Source organism: Alligator mississippiensis, chromosome 5 (assembly GCF_030867095.1).
Source record: "Alligator mississippiensis isolate rAllMis1 chromosome 5, rAllMis1, whole genome shotgun sequence".
In the NCBI taxonomy this organism is placed as follows: Eukaryota; Metazoa; Chordata; order Crocodylia; family Alligatoridae; genus Alligator; species Alligator mississippiensis.
The window spans coordinates 68,015,913-68,035,993 of NC_081828.1; the positions used below are offsets into that span (position 1 = coordinate 68,015,913).

The 20,081-nt window shown below is 42.6% G+C and overlaps 1 long non-coding RNA gene across 1 annotated transcript; it reads right to left on the reverse strand.

Moving 5' to 3' along the window:
* Nucleotides 1-718: 718 nt before the first annotated feature.
* Nucleotides 719-16,315, reverse strand: LOC132250823 (uncharacterized). Its single transcript, XR_009462466.1, has 3 exons — nucleotides 16,210-16,315; nucleotides 6,292-14,385; nucleotides 719-4,695 (listed from the first exon to the last, which is right to left on the reverse strand). It is a non-coding gene; the product is annotated as an uncharacterized LOC132250823 (long non-coding RNA).
* Nucleotides 16,316-20,081: the final 3,766 nt, after the last annotated feature.

Below are 20,081 nucleotides of genomic sequence, written 5' to 3' on the forward strand. Positions count from 1 at the left end.
ATCAAATCTACCCAAAGAACCTTGCCTGCCTATGTCCTTAGACCAACATGGCTAAAACCCAGACTCCATTTCTATAGTTTTTGTAAAGCACTGAATGACTATACCCCAGAATTACATAGGTATCTATGAATTTGTGAAGGTCTTAATTCTATCAAGTTAGTTGATGGGGGGAGAAGAAGAAATTAAAGAGAGGTGATATATCATAATATACATACTCATGACTTACATTATTAATATGGGGGCTGGGTGGCATGGATGCTAAGGTCCATGGTCAACAGCCCAGAGATTGTAAGTTCAAAGCCATAGTAGAAGTGCTTATACCTTAAATACCTTGTCACAAGAACACAAAAAAGGAAAGATTACTAATGTCACCTAGTGGGGAGGGTAACATGAAATAGGATATGACAAAGGATATACATTCTACTAGGTACTTAAGTCCTTCAGTGCAAAGATGATAATAATAATAAAGTAAATGATATGATATTTCTTATTCCCTCCAGGGTTTCTTAAGAGCCTGGTTCAATTGGCCTTACAAGGAATGGTATCTTGTGCCTGTCTTCCCATTTTTTAATGTACTAGAGGAACAAATGAGCCTCATATATTAGTAATGAATGAACTTGGGGAATCAATTCTGTGACTTCTAACATGGGATCTTACCTTCAAAGGATAAGAATTTAAAAGTTAGAAAATATAAGTAATAATGAGCTGACAAATCTGACACGTCACAAAAATATTTTTATTAACAACAATTCTCAACAAACAGAAGGATCCCAAACAAAGCACATTTTATACTTATAAGAACAAATATAGTGTTGGGCAAAAAAATACATTTTTTTTTAAACTAGGGTGGGATTTTATTTCATCATCTAATACATTTTATGGTCAAATTTGGTAACCAATTCATACTTTTTTTTTAAAAATTACTTCAAATTTGGGGAGAACCTCAAAACATCAGCAATTTAGTTTAGGTACCTTGGATGCAATTTGTTCTGGAAATGTTGTTAGATCAGACTTTTCTGCAAGACGTCACTACTTGCCAATTTCAGTCATGATCAATATATACAGCAATAACCAGTCTTAGAGAAGAGAAGAATTTTCACTTTTGTATCCAGCTGAAACTAGTAATTGCAGATGCATTAAGAGAAGACTCCCAGACACACACAGCTTCCACTGAAGTCAATTGGAACTGTGTGCATAGTATAGGGTAGGCTTGAAAATGCGGCCTTTCAAAACAAAAACGAAACAAAGGAAAGGAGCCTTACTTATTCATATTAGTTCTGAAAAGAGGCTCAGGTTGGTTCACAGATATTCTAAACCTGTCTGCCCAATTTTGCCGCTATCTTTAATGAGAGTAGGATTAGGCTGTTTCCTTCTTTCTCTCACATACATTTCAAACACTTTTTTTACCCAGAACAGAGTGTAGATGTAGGTCTCACATCCCCAATCAATTCAATCATTTCTGCAAAACCCATATGGCTCCAAACCCAACTAAACTGTTCTTATGTAGAAAATATTTTGGATACATTTTATTGTTTTTTAGGACTTAGAGACATTTGCAGTTTTCCTGCACCCTACACATGGATTCCTGTGTGTTGACCCAACCAGTTGGTAATATATCATAAAAGCAATGGCACCTTAACGATGTATTACATTAATACATCATCAAAGCTATGGCATTCTTATGATATATTAATTTAATACATCATAGGACTGCCATAGCTTAGACAATGTATTACTCAAAAACATAGCAACAGCTAGAAAGACCAAGATAAGTTTTGTATTTTTTCAACTTATTTGCATTATATGATTTTTTTTTTAAGTTTGAGAATTAAAATAAGTGTTCTCTAGGGACCAAAACTTGCAAGTGCCTCCTGATAAATGTGGACATTCCCAAGAATCCCCTTCACATTTCTCTGCTGAATATATCCCTCAGAAAAAGAAATTTCTTTACCAAGTAAATTAGCAAGGAAAACACCAGCTGCTAAAGAAGCAGTTGTGATACCTTACATAAATTCTATGCTTTGATGTCATACTTTATTATTCCAGTCAGCGATACTTTTACAAGTTTATAGAGCATATTTTTTATAGAATAATTCATTTTATTTCATGCTAATTCCAGGAGAGGTTATCATATTACAGTCTAGCCTGTTGTTTGAGACAATGAATTGTTGCAGCAGGAAAAAAACAGGGGGAAGATTATGATTTGGGACTGTGTTCCATTTCAGCCATCTCTACCCTGGCCCCTATGAGACACAGAGGAAGAATGGAGCAAGTAATCAGCACTCCAGTCTCTCCATGAGTGACATACATCCTTCACCTGAAAATGCATCAGAGCATAAAACCAGTAAGACCAAATTTGAAAAGATGAGAAAAGGACCAATAAAAAAGGATGGTTCCCTAAAAATTCTTTCCTCTAATTTTTTTTCTGAATAGGAAGGAAAGTTGGTGCTGAAAATATGACTGTTTAAAAATATTTGTTTGTTGCCCTGGTTACAACACATTAAAAAAAATAGCAGTGAAGGTGTGTGGAACCAGTAAATTTGTAATTCCTGTTCAAACACTACACAATCCACTAGTTCCTCTGTTATGCTTACAATGAAATGGAAAAGCATTAGTTACCCAATTCATCCTCATGACACAAATATAAGATATAGCCCATACCAGTGAAATATATGTTACATTAGTAGTAACAGATTTACAGATCTCACCTTTACTGAGCCGACTAGAAAAAGAACACTCTCAAGCCAAAGCTTTTCATACCTTGTGTGTCACTTCTTTTTCTTCTATAGTTAACCACTTTTGTTTCATCTACATGAGGTCTTTTCAGATATTTGATTTGGCTAGTTAAATACTATAGCACCTTACAGCTTTAGTGATATAGGCTGTAATGCAGATTGTCAGGGTCCATGTGGCAACACAGTTAATGGTTGTATAAATAGATTTCATAGACATTAGGGCTGGAAGGGACCTCAGAAGATCATTGAGTCCAGTCGCCTGCCCCAGGGGCAGGAAGTCAGCTGGGGTCATAGGATCCCAGCAAGATAAACATCCAAATTTCTCTTGAAGACATTCAATGTAGGTGCATGAACCACCTCCGGTGGCAGGCTATTCCAGACCTTGGAGGCTCAGACAGTGAAGAAATTCTTCCTTATATCCAGCCTGAAACGGTCTTGCTGAAGTTTATAACCATTCAACCTTGTCATCCCTTGGGGTGCTCTGGTGAACAATTGTCCCCCCAGATCCTGGTGAACAGCCCTGGTAAACTTATAGGTGGCCATCAGATCGCCCCTGAGCCTGCACTTTTCCAGGCTAAAGAGTCCTATAGCTCTCAGACTGTCAACATAAGGTCTGTTTTCCTGACCTCTGATCACACACATGGCTCTTCTCTGCACTCTCCCAAGCTTCTCCACATCCTTTTTAAATTGAGGAGCCCAAAACTGGATGCAGTACTCCAGCTGTGGCCTCACCAAGGCCAAGTACAACAGGAGAATGATGACCCAGGATTTGCTTGAGAAGCATCTATGGATGCAAGTCAACGTTTTGCTTGCTTTACTAGCTGCAGCATCACATTGAAGGCTCATATTCATCTTGTGGTCAATCATGACCCCCAAGTCCCTTTCATCCGTAGTGCTAGCCAGCATAGCACTGCTGAGCCTATAAGGATGCTGCAGGTTTATCCTTCCAAGGTGGAGAACCTTGCATTTTTCGGTGTTAAACACCACCAGGTTCTCATCCGCCCATTTCTTGAGCATGTCAAGGTCAGCCTGGATCGCCGTCCTGTCCTCGGGTATGGATGCTTTACCCGAGAGTTTGGTATCATCAGCGAACTTGGCCAGTCCACTTCTGACTCCAATTTCCACATCATTAATGAAAATGTTGAACAAGATAGGTCCAAGGACAGAGCCTTGGGGGACCCCCACTGATCACAGAGCACCACAACGATTGACTTCCGTCAACCACCACCCTCAGGGTCTGACCATGGAGACAATTCCCTAGCCAGCTGATCATGGTGGACCTGAGGCCATGGTTGGCCAGTTTTGCCAATTGGTGATCATGGGATACCTTTTTTGAAGTCAAGATATATGACGTCAATCTCCTCTCCCTTGTCCAGGTGATAGGTCGCCTGGTCGTAAAAGGAAATAAGGTTGGTCAAGCAAGACCTACCCGCAACAAACCCGTACTGGCTATCCCTCAGGAACTTGCCATCATCCAGTCTGTTGAGAATGGCCTCTTTGATAATCTTTTCCAAGACTTTCCCTGGGATAGAGGTCAGGCTGATGGGCCTGTAAGTTTGCCAGATCTACTTTCCTGCCTTTCTTGAAGATAGGCACCACACTGGCCTTCTCCCAATCTTCAGGCATTTCACCAGAGTGCCAGGAGTTCTCGAAGATCCGTGCCAGGGGCTGGGCTATGATGCTCGCCAGCTCCTTGAGTACCCTGGGTTGGAGACTGTCAGGGCCAGCTGACTTGAAGGTGTCCAGCCTCTCAAGGTGTTCCTTCATGAGGTCAGCATTGATGGAGGGCAGGGAATCTCCCTCACCCAGGCCCCCCTGTCCCGTAGTGGGCAGGGCCGTCCCATGGGACTGATGAAAGACTGACACAAAGTACCCATTTAATAGGTTGGCTTTTTCCTGGGCGCCGGTTGTCAGTTGTCCCATCAGGTTTAGCAGGGGTCCAATGTTGCCCTTGCTTTTCCTGAAAATGGAACATATAACGTTGCTGAAGAGACAGACAATACAAAAAATCAAAATGTGTGTCATTAAATCAATGCTGTAAAGAAGTTAAACAGTGAATTTGCCAAGTAGAAATAAAAAGAATGAAGAAAAACGGAGAAAATTTTAAGGCAGGCTGCATGCAGTCCACAGGCTCCTCCTGCTTGGCCCTTGGCTCCCATCATTGCTCTGGCTGCTATAGTGGACAGGAACTCTGGGCTCTCTTCTGGCTTCTGCTTCCTGCCCTGCTCAATGGGGGGCAGGGAGGAACAGCAGAGGCAGGATTGCTAGGGAGGGGTCTGTGCTGGCCATGCTTTGCGTGTAGCCGTGGGGGAAGAAGCAAGACTACATGTGTATCTGGGAGTAGAACTCAGCTGCTCAGGCTGCACAGATGGGCTACACGATGGGGGAACCTCAGAAGAGTGGCCCCTGTGGCATGTGGCCCATGTAGCATGCAGCCTGGGGATCTTCAGCCTGTGGGGCATGCAGCCTCCAACTGCCCAAAAGTTGGATAGCCCTGTTTTAGCAGTAAGCGTATTCCTAAAAATCTCACAGGAAAATCATTACACAGAAGCAGAAGCCAGAACCAAGTAGATAGGAAAATCTCAAGCTCATGATTCTTCCCTGCTGCCACTTCATTAGTATTAGCAACAGTGGAAGCTATAAAATAGAATATGAAATATTTGTATATATGACTAGAAATGAATTATGTCTATGATGTGTCCTACTCAAACAAGGCATGGGAAACTACCGATGCTCGGCTGCTTGCTGGCCTCTGTTTTCAGAGACAAACAAGCATATTAAAAATATTTTTTCCTCCTCCCTTTTATTTGAACCAACACAGACATTATAATCCACCTACAACATAGGAGAGGGCAGCATGAAAGGGGCATAAGGGCACTTCTAGCAGAAAGAAACAGAAGGTGTAGACAGGGGCAGATCCAGGATTTGGTGAAGGGGAGCAGTATGGGAGTAGCTACTGTGGGGTAGACTGCATACGTGTTCCCAGCTTCCCCCACCCCCTTTGTCATTAGCCCACACGCACACGTACACACACACACACACACACACACACACACAGAGGACAGGCATACTACATACACCACTGGAGCAACACCTGGGAACTTTAAGTCCCTGCAGCAGGTAAGAATTCCACCCGCAGAGGGACCCGCTCCCTTTGCCTCCAGTCTCAGTGTCACGTCCCCTTCAATTCTCCCCCCTCACCCACCATGGTCCCCAACTGCCCCAGGCATGGCAGGAGCTTCAGAGCTGCTCCATCAGGGACAATGGCAGCAGTGGCAGCAGCAATGGGTGGGTTCCCCCTCTCTGAGGCTGCCCCCATCCTTGCAGGGGACACCCAGGGGGACCGGGCAGGGAAAAGGAACCCAGCTATCGCTTGCACTGCTGTTGTCCTGGACTGAGCCCAGCTCCCAGTGCAGCTGGGCTGGAGTGGCTCAGGGTTGGAGCTGGAGTGACTGAAGACAGCCAAAGGCAGCAGGCAGGGGAAGGGGGAGAACAGGAGAGGAAGGGAGGAGAGGGGCCATTCCACTGAGCATGGAGTGGGGGCAGGAATTCTTACCTGATTCAGGGATTTTTAAAAAGACTCCAATTGCTGCTCCTATAACATGGTCCAAGAGAGGGTTGGGACCACACCACCACCCTTCTTCTGCATCTGCCCTTGGGTGTGGAGGACTTGAAGTGCAAGGAGTGAATAGAGGAAGAAGCTTTTGCCTCACCTGAGCCTAGGACCTATGCCCTAGGTTAAGAAGCCTTGGGGAAAAAAAAAAAAGGAAATAGAAACTAGCTTAATGAAAACAACTTGGCTTTTACTTTGGACAAGTCTTCAAATGAGAGGTGAAAGTTTTAAAGTTTAATCCAAAATTGTTTCTGTTACCACATTGTAAATCCTTCCTCTTATTATTCAATTACAAATGATTCATTATTTTCATTTACCGATAAAAACAATAAATTAGTGTCATTTCAAGAATAGAACTGGACAGGTGCTGAGGCCATTAAATAAAACAATACTGACACATGCAAAGCTTTCAGCTTCACATGCTTTCCCTCAAACCCATGTTCTTCATTCATTTCCTCTTCTGGCATTGAAAAAGAAATAAAATATGGCAACGTTTCAGGATTTAAAATTAACTATGGGGAAAAAAACAGAACTCCTAGACATTAGTGTAGAACCAGACACACAAAGAGATTTTAAAAAATGCTATAGATATAAGTAGGTAACTCCATTAAAATACTTAGGTATGAATATTACTAAAAAATAGCAAGACTTTTACAGTTTTAATTATATTCCTTTAATTGAAACAATCAAAGTAGACTTAGAAAATTGGTCAAAATTTGAAATTTCATAGTTAGATAAAAGTGCATCAGTCAAAACAACTATTTTAGCCCAAATTGAGTTTCTGTTCTAAACTCTGTCTATTATATTGCCAACAAATCTTAGATGAATGGCAGACTATGATAAATAAATTTATTTGGGAAAATTAGGAACCTAGATTTAAAAGTCACATCCTGCAAAGACCTTAGTGAAAGGGGGAGACTGATGCTTCCAAACGTTAAATATTACTACCAAGCCAACCAACTTAGACGTTTGTTGTATTGGATTATACCAATTCACAGTAAGTGCTGGGTAGAAATACAGCAAATATACCATCCAGCAGTGAATCTTAACATACTACTATGGCTAAAGAAACCTTCCAGGCTAAAGTCTATATGATCACCCCTTTATGATGGCAACAATGAAAACTTGAGATAACACATATAACAAATTAAGCTCATAACCATCACCCTACCACCTATATGTAATAATACTGAATTTCATCCTAATAATTTATTAGAAAGCTCTAATAACTGGAAACATATTATTATCATATAGTTTCAGAGTTGTTAGGAGCTGAAAAGGACCTTGCAGATCATTGGGTCCAGCTCCCCTGCACTTGAGCAGGAAAGACTGCTGGGATCAGATGACCCCAGCAAGATGGGCATCAAGACGCTTTTTGAAGATCACCAGGGTGGATGACTGCACCACCTCTGGTGGGGGATCCTGTTCCAAACCCTCAGCATTCAACTTGTAAAGAAGTTTTTCCTTACGTCTAGCCTGCAGTGTTCCTTAATCAGCTTGTGCCCATATTTCTTGTTCTCCCCTGGGGGGCCTTGGTGAACGGATGCTCCGCCAGGCCCTGACGTATGCCCTTGATATACTTACAGGCTGCCACCAAATCTTCTGTTCTCCAGGCTGAACAGTCCCCAAGTGTTTCAGCCTCTCCTCATGTGACCTAGTCTCTAGGCTTCCAATCATGCGTGTGGCCCACCTCTGGACTTTCTTGACCTTTTCCACGTCCTTTCTGAAGTGCGGCATTCAGAACTGGACACAGCTGCAGTCTCACCAAGGCCAAGTAGAGAGGGAGGATGACATCCTTAGCCTTGCTCGAGATACCTCGGTAGATGCAGGCCAGTGTTTGATTAGCTCTGCCAGCTACGGCATCGCATTGGTGGCTCATGTACATTTTGTAGTCTATCATGACACCGAGAACAGTTATTCAAAAATATATATAGTTAGATCTTGTGAAGAAATACAACATACTATAGATGACATGAAAATCCCATTTTCCAATACCTGCAATTAAAACACTTTCCAACACATTCCTACAGAAAGGTAACTTAGTAGAAATATGACAGAATTTGGGAAAATATTGGTCACACCTATTAAACATACAGGACTATTGCCTGTGTTATATAAAGCAAATAGTCATATAGAAGAAAAACCTGTTCATACAAGGTGGGTGTCACAGCAGGTCATGGGCATCCAGGTCAGGGAGTTACCCAGGGTCTGGAGAAGCAACTGGGAGCAGAAGGAATATGTAGAGCCTGACTATAGGGGAGCCAGGAAGCCAGAAGCTAGGACATCAATCTCTGGAGCCAGATCAGAAATCCAGAGTGTTGGGCAGAGTCCACAGTCAGAAGGGCAGGCCAGGTATCTGAGAGATAAAATCAGGAGCCCAGTTAGGGCGCAAAAGGGTCGTGCCAAACTCAGGGTCTGTGGGCAAGCCAAGTCAGACAGCCAGACAACCTATCAGCGAGCCAGGAGAGGTACAATCTAAGGGCAAAGCAGCCTGAGTACAAGACTGAACCTGTTGCCCAGACACTTCCTTCTCCAAGACAGGGTTTCTTATAGGAAGGGGTGACGGAACAGCTGACCCTGGCCAGCCACTCCATGGCAGAGTGGGTGGGTGGTGAGGCCCTGGAAGAAGGTTCCAATCACCTGCATCCACCTAAGTACTCAGCCAAGGTAGCAGCAGTCCAGGAGCAGCTATGCTGAGCAGGCCAAAGCCCTGGGTTCAAGGCCACAGCCTGACAGTGGGTTAACAAAACTGGATCAGAAATGAGTGAAAAATGGGATACCATCTGAAATAATGGTTCTCACATGTCCATCTGCACAGTAATAAAAGAAAATTATGTTCATTTCCTGTATTGATGGTATCTCACCCCACTTAAAATTAAATGCATTTATGATACAGGAACAGGCAAATGTTGGAGGGAGTATGGTCAGTTGGGAAGATTAATTCTGCAATATGTCTACCACAAGAAACTGTTTTGGAAGAAGGTTGGAGATGTACTGAAAGAAATAGCAGGATGCCAACTATCAGATAACCCCTTCATGTTCTTATTCAACCTTCCTCAGAACTCTGCAACGTATATGTGTCATAAGAAATTGATCACTTCTACTAGCTGCAAGAATTACTGTTGCAAAAGCCTGGAAGAGAAGTGACACCCTTAGAATCACTAACTGATTTCAAAAAGTTCAGGACATTTTAGTAATGGAAAAGTTGCCCTATCAAATCAGTGTTCTACAAGGGAAAAGGCAAAAGATGCTTATTTGGAAATCTGGTGGATTTTTTTGGAATTTTCTAAAAAAAAGAAGCTTATATCTCTGAACCAAAACATTTGAGAAACTTTTTTTGACTATTGATGGGCAAATACCATGAATGAACACTTAAGAATAAATTTAAAAACTAAAAGAAGAAATGAAAAGAAAATAATGAGGTTTGTTGGTATTCTGCAGTTATAGGGAAACAAAGGTGGGAATTACCATATAGAAATGAAGAAATACTGGCTGAGAGGAGGAGAGGAAGGGAACACAAGACTTCTGTGGATATTGTTTCAGATTGTGGCAGGACTATTCATAGACAATTTATGTCTGTCTGTGTGTATATATTTGGGGAGACTGGAAATGCTTTTCAATGTTAAATCTGTTATTTTATGAGTCGGATTCATTAATATTATGAAGTTTTAAAAAAAGAAAAGAAAAAGTTAATTTTGCCAGCACCCTTTGTGTATAACTGAAGTCAGGAGCAACATTCCAGAATGCGTCAGTAAAAGAGAATTGGACCAGGCCATTTAAGGATTAGGCTGTCAAGTGAGTTTATCCCATTGCTGAAAATACTGAAAACATTTGATAAAGTTGCCGACATGCATCAGTGAAGAGTTTCCAAGATCACACACTTGTGTACTTTACACATAGCATTTTTATGACTCAAAAAAATATAGTCTGTACTTCTAGGCAAAGTTGTTTCCCTACTAGCTCCACTCTCTTATTGACTTTCCTTCCTGCTATCCCTGTAACTTCCTTTTGTTTACAGTCACTTCATGGGGCACACAGGTTACTGCAAAGACCTGGCACTTTCTCTGGTACCCACTCATCATTTTCAGTATCCTGAAATTCCTTCTGATCTCAGACAGACTCTTGATGCATGATTGTAATTCTAGCCAGTTGGTACTACAAAATGAGCAGCTAAGACTACAAAAGCTAAGAGGAATGGCTCAATTCTGCTGGTGCTGAACACTTTTGATTACAGCTTAGATCCACCTGTATATAAAGTCAGTACTAACAAATAACTCTTTGGTCTATGTAAATGGATGGATAAGTGGAGCTGAAGTAAAAGATGCAAGAGAGGTACCACTCCAGGGGAAAAATGAGAGAGAAGAGACAAGAGAAGAGATGGAAACAAAGGGAAGGCAGAGAAAAATACTGAAGGAAACCAGATACGGAGGCTCAAGGCAAAATTATTGCTCACAAAATTTCACAAGCCTCTGGGGCTGATGGTATTTTCCTCGTTTCTGCTTCAGGTGTTGCTTCAAATAGCAGTCTAGACCATAATGGCTACCATCAATCCAACTGGTCTGTCAGCTGGTACAGGACACCAGGTTACATGGAGGTGGGAGGGATGAAGTTGCCTTCACCTTGCTGTGAGGGCCCCAAGGTAACAGGAGCTAATTTCTTTCAAGAGGTCCAGTGATTTTGGAGTGTCTGACCTTTTCTTGTTAAACCTACTTCTACTAGCACAGTTGTGGCTGCTTCTGGATAAGACATGTTCTAGGTCTAGCAGGACTGTCTCAGTTTCCCTTATGTCACAACATCCCAGCAACTTATTTCCAGACACCTGAAATACCTTGGTTGTTTCATCAGTCAAAACATTTTTTTATAACTACAAAAAAGTTTATACATGCCAGTGTCCCTCTTACCATGAAGTAAGCATGTGTTCTGTGCCAACTGTTTCTTGGAAGTTCTGTACCAGCTAGCCCCTTGGAAATTAGGAAAGAAGGGAGTGGGTAGCTGGCAACTGCCTCTTGTCTCTTTTTGTGATTGCCAAAAATGTAAAAGGGGAAATGCAGAAGTGGGAATGGGAGGAAGGGGCATGGTTCAGCTTCCCTTTGATCTACTGCCAGATAAATTTTCCCAGCGCAGGCAGAGCAGCCAGGATGCGCAAAGCTCTTCAGTATCTCAAACCCCTAAAATGTTGCTACAAAAGTGACCTACTTCTTATTTCTATAGGAAAGGGGAGGGAAGGAAAGGAAGGGTTATGCTTTCCAGGAGTATATCTAAATAAGTCCTGAGCTTTAGCTCAAAGAGACATGAAAAGTAAATAGCCAAAGAGATTCATACCATTTTGTGCATGACAATCTGTTATTCTTGTATCCTCATTGTAAAGTTTCTTACACTGACAAACTGTTTATCCTTTATCATGACACATTAACAACCATATTCTTAAGAACAATATACACTGTACACCTTGACTGAGCTATGTAGTTCATGCTACTAATTTGCTGGCAAATGTGGGTTCTGGACTTTTTTCCCCCCCCCTTCATTTAATTATTTTTCTATTGCCTTTCCAGAGACCATCCTGTATTTTCCTGTGATGCTGAACTCCTTGGAATCATAGGAAAAGCACAGGAAGTAGATAAACAGATACATTCAGAAATTACGCATTTTACTAAAATAAATCATTAGTATATCTCCTATAACCCAACCAGAAGACAAAAAATCAGGCCCTCCATCTGAAAATCTAGCAGTACAAGCCAGCTGCAAGCCCCATTTTGAAAATATATGAGATGGTCCAGTTAAAAACAGATTTGTTTGCATAAAGAACAGCTGCAGCAAGACTGAAGGAATGACAGTTCTCAGCACTTGTATGACATAGGATCATAGGAAAGTAGGTCTGGAAAAGATCTCATGAGGTCTTTTAACCCAGCACCCTGCCCAAGGCAGGATCAGCCTTTACTATACCACCCGAGTCAAGTGTCTGTATAACCTACTCTTGAAAATTTCCAGGAATAGAAATTCTACAGTTTCTTTAGATAGCTTCATTCAATACTTGACCACCCTCATAGTCAGAGGAGATGCATGCTTTGAAACTTTTCATACCTCTTTAATCTCCAACCTAAATTTTCTCTCCTGAAGTCTGAAGCCATTGCTCCTAGTTGGTGTCCACTGTGGAGGATAGGCCCTTCTTTGAAGGCTCATTTGAAGACTCTTATCAAATTCCCCCTTGGTGTTCTCTTCTCCCAAATAAACGCTTCTAATCTACCCTGTCTCCTGTCTAGATCTTTCAGCCTGCCCTTGAATATCTTTCACCTCTAGATTCCAAAGTTCTTGACTAAAGTGGAGACATGTCACCATCCCTACTTTTAGAAGACACAAAACACACAAAAATTGAGTTACTTAGTCAAGGTGACAGTGAACCAGAGGATTTCACTGGGAACAATGGAAGCAGCCTGTACCACATGGATCATCCTAATGTGAAGATCCTGCAGTTACACCTCCTCTGAGGGGCAGCCCAGTCACATCTCCATTCCATTTTCTACATCCAGCTGCAGCCCAAGGAGGAGGCTGAGTTGCCATGGGACTCATGCTTAGTCTCATTTGCACAGTGAATACTTACTTTTTTCAGAAATTAGCCACCTGCATAAACATCTTTAGGACTTCATCCAATAGGAAGCAAACTCTCCGAGAATAAATGGAGCTAAAGGAAACATTATCAAAACACCATAATGCCATAAAAATTAAACTAGTAATAGGTTATGTGTAGAAGTACTACCTACAGGCTTCAGTGACAAGTTTGTAACCTAAAGCAATGCTAGACTTTGTCTAAAGATGCTAAAGGAACCATTTAACAAAGTAAAACCTGTGTTAGTACCTATCTTAATATATATGCTGTAAAGCACCAGCCCATATGCCATTGATGGACTTTGTTCTTTTTTGACATCTTAATGCCATCAGTCATTTCAAGAAAACTGTAATTCAGAAAATAATCCCAAAGAAAACAAATACTGTACCCATGCACAGGACCATCAAATTTAATAGGTGAACAGGATTTCAATTTACTTTTTAGAATGGAAAGTTACAAAGAAAACCTTAAACACTGACCTGACCATAGAAGTAAGTTCCACATGCACAGTGTATGAATGGAAATAACCTTTGGGAAGAGAGAATTTATAGCTCCTACAAAATCTTTTAGCCAGTTCCAGGTTCACTGCTGACACTCAGAATGCATCACTGTTGGACATCTCAGCTCAGCTGTTACAATAAGACAGCCCATAAAGTCCAGACAAAGATATTTTTCATGTACATGCATAGGGAGAGATATGAAGATAATGACAAACAGGAACCTTTGAAAATGCTTTCCCATTCTAGAAAATGAGTAACTCTTACTCATAACCCTATGGACCACCTCAGTGCACTGAGGAGCATTCTGATGTCTCTGATGTCAGCAGCTAACACTGAATCAGCCAGAACGCTTTATTAGCTCTATAAAGAATTTTTAAGAGGTTTCTTCTCCTCTTAAACAGATTTAGGCTTATTCTCTTTTTCTCACACTGCTGGGCTAGGAAGTAGTGCTCAATTTTCAGTTTTTGGTTCACTATGAAAGTTTGCTTAGTAATAGCAGTAGTAATGATAATAACAGGAAAGATAATAATAGTAGGTTGCAATAACTATGCCCAAAAGTTGGTACTAATTCCAATAAATGTTGTTAATGTGACTTTAAAAGAAAATTCTGCATATAGCATGAAAACGTCAAAGGACTAGCGTTTGCATAAAACCACTCACCCAAATCAACATCTGCAGACTCGGAAAAGCACAACCCCAATGCAACATCAGTGAAAGGTCTGGGTCACCTCAGACTGAGCATATGGCAAAGCCTATTAAAATCAGTGGAAGTCTTCGCGTATGTGGGAGCATTATGCTTACCCCTTTTTTCATTGTTGTCAGCAATCCCTTGATTTGAAGATGATTTCTACCACAACTCAGTGATGGGTCTTGAGGTGACTTAAGAGTCCAATCCTTGAGCCAAAGACCCACCCACAGAAGTTGCAGGTCTTTCTGCAGGGGAAAGTAGGCCATAAGCTAGTAGGGCCATGCAAAGCTTTGGGTGCTGATTTGATTCAGAGAAGATTCGGCCCAATTTAGTGGCCAAATCTCCATATCCAAATTGAATCAGGGAGCCAGTTAAAAGGTCTGAATCAAATCGAAACTCTCCAAATGGATTCGGGAAAGATTTGGACAGCTTCAGTGATTCAGGCAGTTCCTGCCCACTGCAGCAGGGAACTGGACCCAGACTCTGAGTTGGTAAGTAGGGGTTAGGGGAGGGGAGGCTGGAGGAGCGGGGAGGGGACAATGGGGGGAACCCCTGCCAGACCTCATCCCCTGCCTGCTCCCCCAGCATCCCCATGGCTGCCCCGCCCACCCCAGCTCCTGACTCTCTAAAAAAAAAAAAAAAAAAAAAAAAAAAAAGCCCCCACTCACCAGGTGTTGCTGGGCAGGGGGGCAATCCCCTCTGCCAGAAACCCCCTGGGCTGCCCCCCTGCCACGCAACTCCCTTCACATTGCTTTTGGCTGCTTTTCATGTTTTGGAGCAAGCCAGATGTTCATAATGGATCTGACAAGACAGTGATTTTTTTTTACAAAGTGTTTAGTCAAGACAGAGAGAGGTTAAATGATTTCCCAGTATCTCACTATGTGTCAAACAGTGTCAAGAGCTAAACCCAGATGTCCTGACTCCTTGGCCTGTGTTCCATCCATTCAGAAACAGCTATTCTGTGTTTATGGGGTTTAACAAGGCTTGCTGAGAAAAGCTTGGAAAGCTACAAGTACTAAGTGAAAGAAGGGGGGCGGGAAAAAAATCGATCTTTCAATTCTATCTATAAAAGGAAAAATAAGGACTGTCTGCTAGGGCTGTGTGAAACAGCACCATTTTGTTTTGACTCCCATTTCGCTGTTTTGAAGGGACAGTGTTTCTTTTTGATGTTTCATTTTGTTTCAAAGCAACAATTCCGGTTTGTTTAATCGAAACAGTTTCGACACGTTTCGACCATAGGCTATAATGGGGAAACATGAAACTGCCTATAACTGTTATTTCTTGCCTGATTCAAATGAAAACAGCAGGGATGGTAGCCCCTGCAGAGGCCACAAAGCCTGTCAAGTTTCAAGGAGATTGGTGCAGGGTTTTCTGGGAAACTGCATCTCAAGCTGCTGATAAGCAACACTTGTGACATGTGTGACTTTGTATGTGTGTTAAGGCTCACCCTCACTGGCGCTGGGGCCTCTACACAACATGGTATTGTGTCCCAATGAGGTCTCCTCCTCCCCTACAGCCTCAGTTCAGTCCATCACTTTAAATAACAACAGGTAAGTAAGCAGCACAGTAGCACTAGCATCTCAGGCAGCCAAAATGTCAAAAACCAGAGACTTTCTTTCCTTTCCTGCAGGAGCTTCTTCTCCAGCAGCTGCCAAAGAACTCTCCCTGCCAGCCCCTGCCCTGGGGCTTAGATGTGCCCTGCCCTGCCTCCTTCCCATCAGCTGAATGGGGACAGGTGCTAGGGGTGTTGGTCTAAGGACATGACACTGGCAGACAAGATTATTTGGGTCAATCTGGTATCTTTTAGTAGACTAACTGAATAGTTGGAGAAATATATCTTAGCAAGCTTTTGGGCTGAAAAACCCTTTATCAGGTTGAGGAAGCACCTGCAGTTGGTGTGTGTGCTGTTCCTGGATGGAAGGAATAGTAAAGAACCCAGAGGCTGGCATGCAATGCAGGAAAGAAAGCCAGTCAGTGAAAATGGAAATGGAGGTGTCAGGGGGTGAGGGACAGGCTGGGGTGTGGTGGGGAAGGGGGATGTAGCAACGCAGGTAAAAGTGGAGAGGTACCTGGGGAGTCAGATGTCCGGCAGGTTGTAGTGTGTCAGAATTCCAGTGTCTATTTTGAGTCCATGAGTTTCTGAACCTCGGAGGTTGATGAAGTGCGGTTCATAGGCTCGTCTGTGAAAAGTGATTTGTAAATTCAAACAAGCACTGAACCTCGCTAACCTCATCATCAGAAGCCAACTGCCTACAGCCCAAAACACACCAAACGGATCCAGACCATTCCATGACAAGACATGCAAAACCTGCCGACAATATCTCCAGTATGAAGATATCTTCACAATACAATACATATCTCCATCAGGGCACTTGGAGGTGCAGTTTCCCACTTGGTGCCCTGATGGGAAATACATAGGAGACAACAAGGAACAACTGCACACCAGAATGAGTGCACACTGAAAATCTATCAAAGATAACAACACATGTCTCTAATCTTTCAGGCCTGATCCACAAAGGGAATTTACAAACTACTTTTCACAGAACTGTACTTCATCAGCCTCCTAGGTACAACCTCCTAGGCTGCTGGTCAGAGCTGGCCCACAGAGCCCTATCATCAGGCCAACAGTGCTATCTGTGAGTCTGACTGGCACACCATATGCAGCACACACTGGTCCCAAGCCCACAGATAGATAGAGCACATCTGGCACAAGCTGCACATAGCGCGAACCTAGTCTGGAGCATGCACAGCATGCAGCCCCTGTACTGGACCATTCTGGAATGCTGGGGCTGGGGCTAAACTAAATCAGGCCCATAGACCAGCCCTGCATGCTAGAGCCAGTGCACAGGACTGGTCCAGCATAGGCAGCACACACTGGACTGGCCCCATGTACTCTGTGTAGTGTGCACACCAAACCAGTCCCATATGCTGCATGCCACACATGAGGCTAGGGCTGGCATATGCTGCTTGTGATGTGGGGGGCTAGAGCTGATGCATGCACTGCAAGCAGCACATGTGGCCAGTCCAGCGTGTGCACTGAATGCAATGCCCCACAACACCAGCCCTCTGGGCTGGATTCAGGATGTGAGACTGGTTTGTGAGTTGGACTGGCTCCATGCCCTCATCTGGCCCACAGTTTTATACCCTTGTCTTAGTCAATAACAACAGTTAAATGTTGTAGTGCATATGGAACCTGAGGTGGTTTAGATATGTATATAGGTCTTGGTCATTTTTAGAGTTGGTTTTTAATACCTTGAGATGGGCTTAGAAACTGCAGTCATTACAGAACTCCAGAAAAAGAGGTAAGAAGAAAATAACTGTTATATATCTGCAGAAATCCCCTATTAGAATAAGGCATGCAAAACATAATCATAGGAACATCATATAGTTTTTAGCAGCAGAAGGCACACAGTATACAAAATTAACCAAAAAGTTTAACAGGTCCTCATTATCCTCAATATAACAACTTGTATGTTACTCTCCTCTTATGTCAGCCTTCCCAAGTCTTGTTCAGATCACCACAGAAATTTATTGCAAATTTTGCAAAGCTTTTGACCTGTATCATCTTATTAAATTTTTATGAAAAATCAATGGAGTTCAATCATGTTATGGGCTGTTCTTCACACACATGTCAGTAGTAAATGGAGAAGTCTATTTATCCCAAAGTGTAAAGTGAAGATGTTAGAACTGATAAAAGTCTCTGATTGTAACTACATGCCTGTGCTACCTGTGAAATTAAACAAAGAATTTAATAAAATGGAATAAAGAAATTCAAGTTTGGGAAAAAGCAAGACAGAAAATTTGAATTCAATGTCTGTATGAAGACAAGGATTTTATATAATTGGTAACCTTGCAAAAACCATAAAGTGTATTTTCTACAGGGTAATTCAAGGATAAATTTGTAGGTTATGTTAATTCTACTAAACTTCATTATCATTGCCTGGAGAGAAGCAGAAGAACGTGGAATCATACTTTTTTAAAGAAATAGTGCATTTTTAATAACATGAACTACAATATGAATGTATGTGAATAATACAAAGTATCAAATGTTTACAACAATCCATTAAAATCAAAACTGTTACCATGTGGCTGACAATAGAGAGATACACACCATTGGCATGAACTACATTAATGTCTATTCTCTATCCAGTTCGGGTGGAAGACTGGAGTAAATGAGCATAGAATAAGCTTGACAACTGAGGGAGGGGATTTGAAATGAAAGGAAGAGGAACTTGATTGGCTTTGCAGAGAAGACAGGTAGTAACATATTTATATTCTCATGTATATGAACTCAGGCAACTTGACATGGCAGCTTGTACAAGTCACCAGTACTTGTTAGAAACAAAAATAACAACAAAATATCATTTTTTGTAAAATTATCAGGGGCACAAGGGCAAGCCTTGACTGCTGATGTCTTCACAGTTTTCTGTAATCCATCGTTCTGTAGGCAGTTACTACAACTGCATTATACCATTTTGGAAATACAAAAAGTACTAGGAGCACTGGCAGTATAGTCTTAATGTGTGATAACAGACATTGAAATGAATGAGACCAATACACTCTTATGTAGAAAATTCACCTCAACAGGGAGGTTCCACTAGTGTAAATTGTTACATTTTCAACAATCACTGAAGGATACAGCAGAAATATATGGAGAGATACTGGTTCATGTTTGTTCTATATTTATTTTTCTTACCTTTTGATTTGTTTTTTCGTTTGTTTGTTTTTTTAGTTTCCATCCCGTAGGCTTCCAACTGGCCAGGGGAGGCAAAAGGTATTTTTTGCAGTAACTGCAAAGTACATTATTATACAGTATGAAAACGAAAAGAGTATTGGTTGAATGAAGCCAAAGTAGAAGGCAAGGCAACAGATTTAGCTTCCAGGGCTAGGGACAGAAGTTACACATAAACCAGTTTAAGTGATCAGAAACTGGTTTAAACCTGTGACAGAATAGAAGTTCAGTGCACATAAACTAGTTCCAAAAAGGCCCAAACTGGTTTAAGATAAACCTGGTTGAATGTAGTATCAGACTGAACTGATTTGGGTCAAACTGGTTTATGAAAATTCTGTCTCAAACCCATTCCTGGTTCAAGTTAAATCACAGTCCCTCAGCATCCCAGCATGCTTTCCAGCTCTGGGCTGGGCTGAGCCCCTCTGCTTCCTAGCTGGAGTAGTTAGCGGTGGTGACACATAGGAGGTGCATGGGGTGCATCCAGCAGTTTGTTCTCATTCCACATGCACCCCCTGAGTGTGCTGGTGTAGCACCTCACAGCCAGTGTTCCCTGCTTAGGCAGTGGGCAGAGGGGTGCAGGCAGGAGTGCTGGTGCCCCCCCTGAGTGCCAGCTGGGGAGTGGGGGCACCAGGAAAAGTGTCACTGGCACTTTCAAACATGTCCCTGACCCTTCCGGGTACACCACTGGCACTTCTGGGCAGCGTTCCCTCTTAGAGCCAGCTTAGAGGGAATGCTGCTTCTGGGTCAGGGTATGCCATGGGAGGATGCCCCCCCCCCCCCCAGTCAGTGCAATTGGCTGCAGCGGGACCCCCCCACCCCACTCCCCCGGTCTCTGACTGGCTGCTGGGGGGCAAGTGTGCCCCCTGACTCAGAAGGCAACAGTCAGCCGTGGCAGTGAGGGCTGGCTGACAAGGGGGTGGGGAAGGCAAGCCCACCTGGGGATAAAGCCCAGTCTATTGGGGGGGGGGAGGGGAACTGCTGGGGCTGGGGCCAGGGAGGTAGGTTAAACACCCTTTCTCCTTCTCAAACTTACTGCTGCCTGCAACTGTGGACTACAAATCCCAGAGGCACCTGGAAACAGGAAGAGAAAGTGATGACAAATCCTGTGGAGTCCTGCTGCTATAATTCTGGACTGCAAATCCCAGAGACCATAGGGGCAGCAGGAAGAAGAAGTGAATACACAGCCATACAGAACCCATGCTCTAGCAC